This window comes from Monodon monoceros, unplaced genomic scaffold (assembly GCF_005190385.1).
Source record: "Monodon monoceros isolate NGI ecotype Baffin Bay Population unplaced genomic scaffold, NGI_Narwhal_1 Super_Scaffold_11, whole genome shotgun sequence".
Lineage (NCBI taxonomy): Eukaryota > Metazoa > Chordata > Mammalia > Artiodactyla > Monodontidae > Monodon > Monodon monoceros.
This window is the reverse complement of record NW_021703767.1, coordinates 104,340,133-104,352,149: the sequence shown is the minus strand read 5'-3', so window position 1 is coordinate 104,352,149 and position 12,017 is coordinate 104,340,133. Positions and strand designations below refer to the sequence as shown.

General features: G+C 40.5%; 1 protein-coding gene and 1 pseudogene across 3 annotated transcripts in view; one reads left to right on the top strand and one right to left on the bottom strand.

Moving 5' to 3' along the window:
- LOC114890950 (schwannomin-interacting protein 1) overlaps nt 1-12,017 on the top strand; it is a 567,141-nt gene that overhangs the window by 388,340 nt on the left and 166,784 nt on the right. The gene's annotated exons all lie outside the window — the stretch shown is intronic.
- On the bottom strand, nt 4,501-4,801 carry LOC114890952 (annotated as a pseudogene).

The following is a 12,017-nucleotide window of genomic DNA, read 5'->3' as shown; positions in this document are numbered from 1 at the left end:
CAAGTGCATTTCATTTGTACAAATTAAAGCACAGTTACAGTCCCAAAATTACCAAAGCAGATTGCAAATGCTATTTTATTATCAATATTTATACGTGTCTGTGATGGTGCAATTAAAATTTGATAATCATATTTGTCTATGCATAATGATTAGCAAGAGACAGGTTAAAGGGATAGTGAAAGAGAAGCAAAAGTGAGCAACCTTTAAACCTCACCTTTGGCGTCACATAGACCTCCTTGCAGCAGTGGCCTGTCATGGTGCCTTGCTTTCCATTTTCTACTTGTTCCACTCACAGATCTTAAATGTGAAGATACAGCAAAACTCCTCTTGTGTATTATAGTGGTAATTTTCTAATGATTTTCAAAGGGAACTCTTCGAATCTTTTTGTTCCTTCATTGAACATAACATTTAAATATAGGAACACAGTCTCTGGAACCAAACCCTGTCTACCAGCAAGGGAAACGGATGTTGGCTCCACTACTGAAAGACTCTGTCCCCGCTACTTTGTAAGCATGTCTCTTTTTTTTCTGTTGATTCTTTCATTTCATCAGAAAGCCTAGGAAGTACAACTGAGAGATTTTTATTTTCGATTTCTGTTTCATAATCCCAGTCATTAGTACAAGGCCAAAAGATAAATCTCAACTGAGTCGTTATCAAATGCATACACAGTAGAGGGAAAACATCCCTGCCAAAGGCAGACATGGGTGCACATTGCAATGCACCTTTTCAGTAGGTGGAGGAGCTCAGAGAAGGTTGTTTGACCTGCCTGGGCCTCAGTGATCTCATCTGTAAAGTGAGGGATTGGATTTGGTTGCTTCTAAGACCCCATACTAGCTCTATAATTTTATTATTTTATTATACCCTCAGGAACATTTTATTATTTTAAACTATGTAGACTTTATTAAATTTGACTTTGCTTCATCATTTTATTATATCTGTTCTCTATTAAATACCATTTTATGATATACTGACTATGTCTCCATGGCTGGTGGAAACTAAAGGGCTAGAGACATAGGATGAGCATGGGGATGTGACAACACTAACCATGGTGCTTCCATTCTTTGGGTGTTTACATGGGCCAGGCATTGGCCTAGGCATTTGCTCTACCTCATTTAATCTTCACAGCAATCCCATATAGTAAGTATTAATATCCCCTTTTTATAGATGAAACTTTCGCTTGTATGTATTGATAACTTGGCAGCTAGAAAGTGGTACAGCTCAATTACAACCCCAGGTGTGCCTGCGTCCAGAGCCTCTGCTCTTAACCACTATGTTAGATCTGGATTTCTGGCTGGGTCACATTCTGAAGGTTGGCGTGAACCCAGTAAAACCAGGTAGCACTTGGGGAAGAGAGTTAAACGGAGCCATTGTGGGTGCTTATCACAAAATACAGACTTGAGAGGTAAGCAAGGGAGAGAAAACTAAAATTGTGCTGGAGGATTGTTCACATTGTGGTTGTAAGGCTACATGATAATGTCACGTCCAAGAGGAGAGGCAAGAATAGACATGGGAAAATGAACAGTGACATGGGTAACCTGTAGAATCTTAGCAGAATTCCCTCCAAGTCTTCATCATTACGGCCAGATACAGCAGGATCATGTGGAAATTCTCCTTTAAATAGTACTAGTGGTGGCATAAGGAAATAGAGTGAAAGTATCCATAAAACAATGGAAATGGACCCCAGGAAACAGATGGCAAGTAGTTTGCGCTCAAGAGAAGCACATTAGAGAAGCTTTCTGAATTGGTCAAAGAAGGAAAGGAGAGGTGGAGAAGATGCACTGGGCAGAGATCTCATGTGCCTGATACTTAGACTAGGAAATACAACAGGCGTCATTGGGACTGGTGTTCTGTAATGCCAGGCCATCTTGATTCACTTGGTGAAGCCCTCAGAGGCAACCACGCCCACTGTTTAGAAAGACTTTAATCTTAACAAAAGGTGATTTAGAACATCAAAAGTAAGTGGATTGCTTTCATCAGAAAAATGCAATTGGTTCTTATAAAGTATTCTTGCTTTTTAAAAAAAATTAATCTGAATCTAACCAAACCTCTATATTAGTTATCAGTTTATAGCAAATGGAGGGGATAGAGAAACAAGTTAAATGATACCACAAGGAAGTAGTCAGCCAAATTTTATATTTTATAAAATCCAGTTTCTCCAACCACAAATGTCCCAGTTTCTCCAACAGACTAATGGCATGAAATAAGGGGAGATAAACGGAAAAAAAGATACTTAGATCTTAATTTAGAAATAAGTAATTGGTGTAAGAATACAACTTGTAGTCATTTCAAGGAAGTAATTGGACAATAGAGTACGTGTGTTTATGTGGGTTTCCACTGCTCTGTTGTTTGTAATGGTGGAAATACAATGCTTCCACTGAAAAGGATGCAGTATTGAGACAGAAAAGTAAAGTAAGAGGGAGGAAAAAAAGCAGGGTACAGGCAGTATGGACCATATGCATGGTATGGTAATCAGAAAACCTAGATTTTAATGTAAGGCTAGTTCCCACTGTTAGACCTTGAGCAAATCAACCTCTGTGACACTCTATTTCCTCATCTTAAAATAAGTTATAGTTCCTATCTCATAGAGATGCTATGAGAATTAAATTTAATAATGTGAAGCACAAAGCTTGGCAGAGTAAACGTTTGCTATATCCTCCTAGAATATACACACCAGACTTTCTAGAGTGGTCATGGCTCTCTAGAGAGGAAATTATGGATTTTTTCCCTTTTCTGTTTTAGTTAGAATTTCATTGTCATTCAACTCTAAAGTTTTTGTCATTTTCATCGTAAGAATACATGTGTGTATCCTTCGAAAATATTAATAAACTTTATTTCTTAAAGCACTTCTAGGTTCACAGCAAAATTGAGAAGAGAGTACAGCGTCTCCACACATCCCCTGACTGCACACACATAACAAAATCCCCCACTATCAACACTGTGTCCTTTTTGAACCATGAGTTAGTTAGGTCTGATTTTTAATTTTCAAATAACTGGGAATTTTTAACAGATAATCTGATATTCAGTTGCACTGTCATCAGAGAAAATGGTTTGTATAATCTTGATTCAATAAGAATTTATACTTAAACTTTCATTTTCCTATATAACCTAATACATGGTAAATATTTGAAAAGAAAGCATATTTTCCATATGCAGGAGTCTATATATTTTCAATATGCTCTGCCATTCTTTAACATATATTTTTAAATCTCTGACTACAACTGTGGATTTGTCCATTTTTCTTGTGTTTTAAAGGTTATATAGCAACCCTCTTAATCCTGATTGATCTTTTTTGCCTCCTGTTCTATTTTGTTATGTGAACTCTTTACATAAGGTAGCACAGGAGAAGTGATAGCGAGATGGGAAGACTTCCAGCAGTGCAAGATTCAGAACGCAGAAGGGTGTAGTGGTTACTGGCACGTGCTTTGGATAAAGACTGATCTAGACCGAAGTCCAGGCTTATCATGTCTAAGCTTCAGTGTACTCATGTGTACAATGTGGCTGATGACAATAACAGTACCCACTCCAATCCAAGCTCACATCTGGTGGTGCCTTAGGCTAAAGGTCGGGGCATTGCAGAATCCTGAAAAATTTCCTAAAAGTCGTAACTGGGAAATAAATCAGTGTTGACATGAAATAATGCATGAGCTTAAGAGGGCTTACCTACTTGTAGTAATGAAAAGGGAATTATAAAAAATCATTTCCTAGCTAAACTGAAATCCTCAGGGGGTCATTGTAGTGCCACTGGTCAGTGTTCTTGAATCCTTGGTTCATCACCAGTTTTCAGAGGCACTAGAGGAGCTGAAGAAATCACCTGATTTCTTTTTCATTTTATCACATGCTCCATAGGCAAAGTGCAAGCTTTCCTCAGTTCTCACTTTGTGAGTAAATTCTAACTAAACCAAAGTAATTTGTTAATTCAGTCATAATATTTTTCATAAGCCAAGAAACTATAATAATCTAAATAATAATGGGATTTCACTTAATGCCTGTTCCTTTTACTTTCTTACATAAATTAAGACCCTCTGTCCATCTTTTCTCCATGAAAGCACATAAAGCCAAACCTAATCTTCTCCTGACAGAACACATCCATAAAAATGAGCTTTGAAGTCTGCAGATCGCTAAAAGGAATGTTCTGCCTGGAACGGACAGTTTATAATAGTTGTGAACGTTTAACTTTCCAAAGTGTCCACAAGATTTAATAGCTTTATCCAGCTCTAAAAAAAACATACCCTTCTCTGGCCCTCATTTATCTAGAGATCATTTCAGTTTATTAGCAAATATTTGTGCTCTGCTATGTGCCGGGCACTGTTCTAGGCTTTGGGGAAACAAAAAGTGGTTAAGACATGGTCCATGGTGAAGGGAGTCCTAGTCTGTTTAGTAAACAAGCAAAGCAATGCATTAATACATTCATTTTACAAAAACATAAGCTATACAAAAAGGAAAGTTCCATTCCTACGGGTGGCCTGAGTCCTGGGGGAGGGGCGGCCCCGGCCGCGGCCGCTAGGCATCTTGCTGCTGGATGAAGGGTTGGGGATGGTTTTCATGCCGTCCTGCGGGCGGATGAGCACCACAGAGGTGCCCCTGCACACCACCAGGCCCAGCTGCCGGGTGTCCTCTGTGAGCTCGTACTGGTCGTCATGGTCTCTCATGTACTCGATGGTGCCGTCCAGCACGAGGCTGAGCAGCGGGTCAAACCCTCTCAGGATTCCACTGGCTTCTCGGCCTCCTTAGAACTTCACTAGGATCGTCTTGAGCGTCTTGTCAAGATGCTCTCCTTCTTTTTCTTCTCTTTGTCCGCCATCTTGCCCGGCCGCGTCGCTGCCTATCTAGGTTTATATCAGAGGTTGAAAACAGGTAAGCTGAAGACATTTGACCCACATGGCATTTTTGTTCTTAATCCAGAAATTTCAAATAGAAATATGAGTTTTGGGGTTGTCGGGAAGAGTCAACAAATGTGAAAGAATGGCACTTTGGACTAACTTTCCTGTATGGCTGCTGTTAACCAGAATTAAGAAGCCCTGCTCCCTTTAGAAGGGACACATGCTCCCTCAGGCCAGCCTGCTTCACATACTTGGGTTATCTGTCTGGCTGCCGGAGGAAGGAAGCCTGTGACCTTGATCTTTACCAAATAATCACAAACAAGGTGGTTTGCTGAGTACCAGTGATCACTCGCACAGCACTTATAATCTGTGCTTTGATACTTCTTTGTAATCTAAAGATAAGATTCTAAATTAAGTTATTTTAATAAATACAAACCCCAGCATCGTTAGTAATGCTGCAGGAGACCCTCAGCAGCCAGGAACAATCTGGAGGTTTCTCTGACTAAAAGATAAAAGTTCTAAATATATAAAACTATCTACAGTGAACTGGACCAGATTACTCTATAAAAGAGTAGTTCCTGAACTGATTTTGTTCAAAATGGCAACATACATGTTTATAATGTTTTTGAGATCTTTTCAGCAAATAACCTATAAGTGTCGTACATGGGTAAGAAAAAGCATAATTGCTGTTAAGCAGAGAACATCTGTAAAGTAATTGCCCATGTAGTCAGAACCTAATTTGAAACGTGTGGGGCAGAGCTCTCTATATCTGAGAGAGCCAGTCATTAAGAGCAAGAAGCTAAGCTGAATTCTACAAAGAAAAAAAATGCACTCTGAAAATAAGTTGCCCAGCTTCCTCCTAGCAGGTGAATTTAGAAACTGATGTTAGTTTCTGATTAAAATTTTCAGAAAATGAGTACAGCGTTTGAAAGTGCAATTGCATTCCTGCCCTTAATTTTCCGAGGTTCAACCACATGAATTTAATTAGACATGGTTTATACATTTTAAAAGTTTAAAAATATTTTTTCCAGTTCAATAAAACCAAAGTATAACAAGAGTTTGTGATGATCTCTTGAAACAAGTAGACTTATCAATTAGGCTTGTTAAAGCCAGTCAATGATACAATTTTTCTTGCATTTCCATTTATCAGTATAAGAGTGACAATTCTTTCTTAAACAATTGTCAGTATAGGGCTTCCCTGGTGGCGCAGTGGTTGGGAGTCCGCCTGCCGATGCAGGGGACACAGGTTTGTGTCCTGGTCCGGGAAGATCCCACATGCCGCGGAGCGGCTGGACCCGTGAGCCATGGCCGCTGAGCCTGCGCGTCTGGAGCCTGTGCTCCGCAACGGGAGAGGCCACAACAGTGAGAGGCCCAAGTAACGCAAAAAAAAAAAAAAAAAAAAAAAAATTGTCAGTATAATTGACAAACTACATGCATTTATTCTTCATCTGTTTGCCATTCTCTGAGTGCTGAGGTGTAAAGGAGGAGGCGTTTGTTTGGGACCTTGAGTTGAATTCATACCTCTGATCTTAATTCAACCAATGATTAAAAGCCAGTGTAGTACTTTTCTGCCTGGACTGGAGAGGGAAAGGAGGATCATTCATAAAGAATCAAATGATTTAAGAATTTGAGCTTCAGTATCAAGTAAAGTTCCAGGGTGCTTATAGTTTGAATGACTAAAAACCTTATTCCACTAACCATTTGCATTGAAGGAAATTGGTTTTCAAAATCTTCTTCTATAAATGTTCTCTTTCCCTATCATTTCCCCCTCCCTGATTAACCTAAGAACACATGGCAGAGGAAAAATCACGTCAAAGCTTGGCAGTAAGTTACATTTGCCATTAGCTTGGGATGGATTTCACCCAAGATTTGTAGCTGACCTACCATAGAGATATGGGTAAATTATGTCACAGAAGAACTGCAGGACTGAACTAGTGGTCCCACAGCAGGACCTTTCACAATATTTTACAAAAATTGGATTCTCGAGCAATCTTGCTACTGGAGCCAACCCCTGGCACATCTCTGCTTTTGTGTTCCTAGCATTTCTGAGGCACCAGCGTCCCCCAATATAATGCACTTCATTCATACCAGCATGCTTTTGAATGGCATCCACTTACACAGTCAGGGTTTTATTCCTTTTTTTTTTTGCGGTATGCGGACCTCTCACTGTTGTGGCCTCTGCCGTTGCGGAGCACAGGCTCCGGACGCGCAGGCTCAGTGGCCATGGCTCACGGGCCCAGCCGCTCCGCAGCATGTGGGATCTTCCCGGACCGGGGCACAAACTCGTGTCCCCTGCATCGGCAGGCGGACTCTCAACCACTGCGCCGTCAGGGAAGCCCCTTTTTTTTTTTTTTTTTTTTTTTGGCTGAGTTGGGTCTTCGTTGCTGCACGTGGGCTTTCTCTAGTTGCAGCGAGCAGGGGCTACTCTTCATTGCGGTGTGCGGGCTTCTCATTGCAGTGGCTTCTCTTTGTTGTGGAGCACGGGCTGTAGGCGCACGGGCTCTAGTAGTTGTGGCACGTGGGCTCAGTAGTTGTGGCTCGCGGGCTCTGGAGCTCAGGCTAAGTAGTTGTGGCGCATGGGCTTTGCTGCTCCGTGGCATGTGGGATCTTCCCAGACCAGGGCTCAAACCTGTGTCCCCTGCATTGGCCGGCAGATTCTTAACCACTGTGCCACCAGGGAAGCCCGAGCGTTTTATTCTTAAGAAAGAAAGAACACAGGAATTCAGAGAACTTGAGCTCCTTCTTGTGTGTTGGCCTGTATTTGGACAAAAGCCATTCTACTCGGTCTAAATCCAAACAAATTGTCATTCTCCAAACATACTCTTGCGGCTCTTGCCTGTGTTTTTCTCATGTTCTAAAGTATCCATCCCATGTTTCTCACTTCTTAAGCTCCCACTCATCCCTACAAGTAAAGCCTAGCTTCACCTCCTCTGGGAAGTCCTCCATGACGCCCTCTCCCAAGGCCTTCTTTGTCTACATCAAATAACATTAAATACAATGTAAGGTAATTATTGTTTTATCTGCCTATCTGTCTGCTATACAGTGGGTACAGGTGACATGTCTTTCCTATATACTTAGTGCCAAAGGTTGACCTGGGGCTCATAAAACATGCTGAATGAATAACTGAATGAATGAATATACCCATACTAAAATCTCACTAGAATGTTATTTCATTAGAATAAAGACTGCCCTGTTTGTTGCCAGTCAGTATATTGATTCCTATGATTTCCAGACACCTCCTTTTTAAATCAGGAAAGCAAGTTCCCTGCCACCTAGCAGTAGCTTAATAAACATTTCTTGAATGAATGAACATTTTTTAATGAGAAGCTATTTTTCGTATTAGGCAATTCTGTTGGAAATTAAAATGAGAATTTCCTTTACAGAAAATCATCTTTCTTCAACACCATTTAAAAAATTTGAATCCTGTTCTTGAGGCTAAAAGGATCAATGGCACAAGTACAGCTAGGGCTTAGCAGCAATACAATTGTAACAGGATAACATCTTTAAAAATTAATTTTGTGCCTTTCTTTTCCCAGCCTTCTTTTATTTGACCACATTGCCTCAAAGAGAGCAGGATGATTAGGTTGAGAATAAAAGAGAAGAATGGTACATGTTCCGCTTCGCGGCTCTGAAGCAGGATTTTGCGAATAAGAGAGACATCTTGAGAGAGCCCAGAGATCATGACATAGAAATGGAAAGAGATTAGATGAAGGGCCAAACCACCAGCCCCCATGATGACAGCACTTAGGGACAAGGAATGGAAGAGAAAAGGACCTGACCTGGGGTACCTGTCCACAGGGAAGAGGCTTGTTGGAGGTGAAGATAGGCAACATCAGAAGATTCCCCAGCACTGCTGGAGTTCAGCACCAGGGGGAATCTGAGACTACTAGTCACCACTTGAAAGAACACTGCACAAGGCATAGGCCGAAGAGCTACTTTGCTAATCCTCCTATCAATAGGTGTCCTCATGTCACCTGTGGATTTTCCAACCTAAGAACATTTACTTGTATCTCAAGTCTTTTCTGAATTCCATCCATACCGCCCCATGTAAATAATCCCCATTTTTTATTGTCCAGGGTACCTGTAAGCCTCCTACCTGTCCCTTAATAGGGTGAATGAGAATCCTTGGCCTCCAGTGATGCTGGAGAATAGAGTGGCATGGAAGAGAGGGGCCCAGCGCAGGTACTTGGGGGCCACTGGACAGTGATTAGATAATTACCTTTATTACACATATTTTAAATAGAAGTTGAAAATTTCTTCAAACTCTATATCAATCATAGATAAGATTAGCATCTTACTTCAGAGTCTAATAAATCTGGTCAGAACAGAACACATACAAAGTTCGGATCTTTATCCTGAGTACTGAACATGACGAGCACACGTTCCAGAGAATGTGGACAGATGATCATATGAGGATTGTCCCAGGTACTGGACACATGCAGCCCGAAGAAGACAAGACTTGGATGAAGGCTTTTTTGTGGGTAAGGAAAACTGGAGTTCATTAGTATGCTCCCCTGAACAATGGCACTAGCAGTCAGAGTGGTCCAAAGATGTTTCAAGAACAGTTGGTTGACCAGTTGGTTAGAATGATTCCATGGGACTTCTGATGGGTGAGTGGAATAATTAGCAGCTGGGGTGACTTCTGACTCTGAGAATCTATAAGTCTGTAAAATAAAGATAAAAAGTCTTATTAAATCAACCAATAAACATTTATTGATCACTCACTATATGTCAGGCACTGTGTTCTAAACGCTGGAGATGTAATGGGGCAAAATGACATGCAGCTTACGGTTTAGGGGAGAGAAGCCAGACATTGATCAAATAATTAAACAGATATAAACTTCAGTGGTGACAAGTGTTACAATTAAGAAATCCATGGTGCTATGAAAGCTTTCATGAGGGCAAGAAGGTGAGGATGGCTCCCTGAGAATATGACTCTTGATTAGAAATCAAGGATGTGTAGGAGCTATCCAGGAGAGGAGGGAAGGGCAGAGCAGCCAAGGTCATTGGAAAAGAGCAGCCCTGTCTTTCCATTTCCTGGTGGAAAGCAATATGCCTCATTGAGAGACAATATGGCCTAATTATTAAAAGATAGACTTGAATTCCATATCTTTCACTTATGAGTTGTGTGTCCTTGAACAAGTTATTTAGGCTTTGTGCACCTAAGGGTTCTTACCTGTCAAATTAGGAAAATATCTATCTCACAGCGTCGTTGGCTAAGGTAAATGAAATAATGAATATAAAATGCTTAACCCAAGTCTAATACGTATTGTTTTTTAAAATTTGTCTATAATCCATAAATAGACATGATGTGACAATGACAATTTATTCATTGAAGGCAAAACATAAGCCTTTTCAACTGCAAACCAGTATATTCTGGGACATTAAGTATCCCAGTGTTAAGGCTGGGAGCACCAAACCATTAAAGGTAGAGAGAGTGTGAACCATGGTCCACAAACTTGTTATGAAAGAAATCTCACAATTCTTCCTTTTTCTTTGAATCTAATTAAATCTTATTCTTTACCCAGGTCAAGAAATTTTTTTGCTAGATCAAAGAATTCAATCTCAGTTGTGATTGGATTCCTTCCTCTTCCCTAATCTTCAGTCTGTCAAGGTTATTAGTGATTAATTCATTGACAGAGATAGCTTCACCATTGAAGGTAGGCACCTCAACTGACTAAGGTCTCTGTCCATTTCCTTATCTGGGCACTCACTCCTCTCTGGTGGTGGTGGTAGTGGTGCTTCTTCCTCTTCTTCTCCCCATGCCTCATGAGGGAGGGGTTGTGCACAAAAGGATGATTATTCTTACACCTCTTTTCTCCCATTCCCTCCATCTTCTGCCAGTGCCTCCAGTGACCCCAACTGGAAACCAAAGAACAAGGGAGCCTGGTAATGTAATCCTCAAGGGCTGGGCTTCTCCGGCACAGAGTAGGTTAGCAGAGGGCAGATAATGGATGGAAGCGGGGGAAGGGTGATGGTAAGTGTAGTGTAGTCATCTGTGATGAACATTTATGCCATCAAAAGAGATTAGCTAGTTTTGAAAAGAAAAAAGCATAGAAATGAAGAAACGATTAGTAGTTGTTATGGGTGGGGTTGGGAGGGAAGGGGGTGTCTATAAAAGGGCAGCACGAGGGATTCTTGTGGTGATGGAAATGTTCTGTATCTTGACTGTATTGATGCCAATATCCTAGATGTGATATTGTACTATAGTTTTGTACGACACTACCATTGGGGGAAACCAGGTAAGAGGTACACAGGATCACTAATATTATTCTTAAAACAGCATGTGAATTATCTCAAAATAAAATATTTAATTAAAAAAAGAAAAAACAGGTTAGCTTAAGATCAGATGCTAGATGTTTTCTGGCCTTACATCATCAAAGGAAGTGTAATTATTTGCTTCCCCAAAAGACTGAGTATTGCATTTGGTTTACACAGAAATCTGTAGCTCCTGGGATTTTTACTCAGTAATAGTCACAGAACAAATTGCTTTTTGCTAAAAGGTGCCTCATTCTTCAGCTTGATCACATCTTTAGAATATTCGCTAGATTGCAAAATCCCAAGCACACCCATGAATAGCCTTAGGTCTGTTAAGACATTGGCAGAAATACATGCTTGAGCACACAAAAGCAGAGAGGACTGAGGAACAGGGGTCTAGTAGACATAACACAAGGAATAGAGTAGGGAAAGTGAACGCACTTTATTTAAATATTTATTCTCCATCATATTATAACAAGGATTTAAAATGGGTTTCAAACATAATACAATAGGATTTTTCTTAATATGTGAAGAAATCTGGGTGAAAAGAAAACCAATGAGTAACAATGAGACACGGTCAGGGGTGGGGTTAATACACAACATACAAGCATGATGTCATGTACGCTCTGAGAAGTCAACGACTCAGGTGGCCTTTGGCCCTACCTTTCTGATAACCAGTGCAAAAAGCAAAACCTGATATATTACATGCTTATAAGGTAAAATTTGACTTGAGGGAAACCTCTTTGCTGTGTTGTCACAGAGGTGACATTACAGTTTATTCAACATCCTTAGGGTTAATAGAACAACTAGTTTCATAGTTCAATAAAAGCAGTTCTCTCAGGGGCCTAAATGATGCAGTTTAGATGTACAGCATTCTGGCTTTGATTGGGGGGCATTTTGGAGTATATTCGAAACGGAAGAGTTATATCCTTTAAGAAA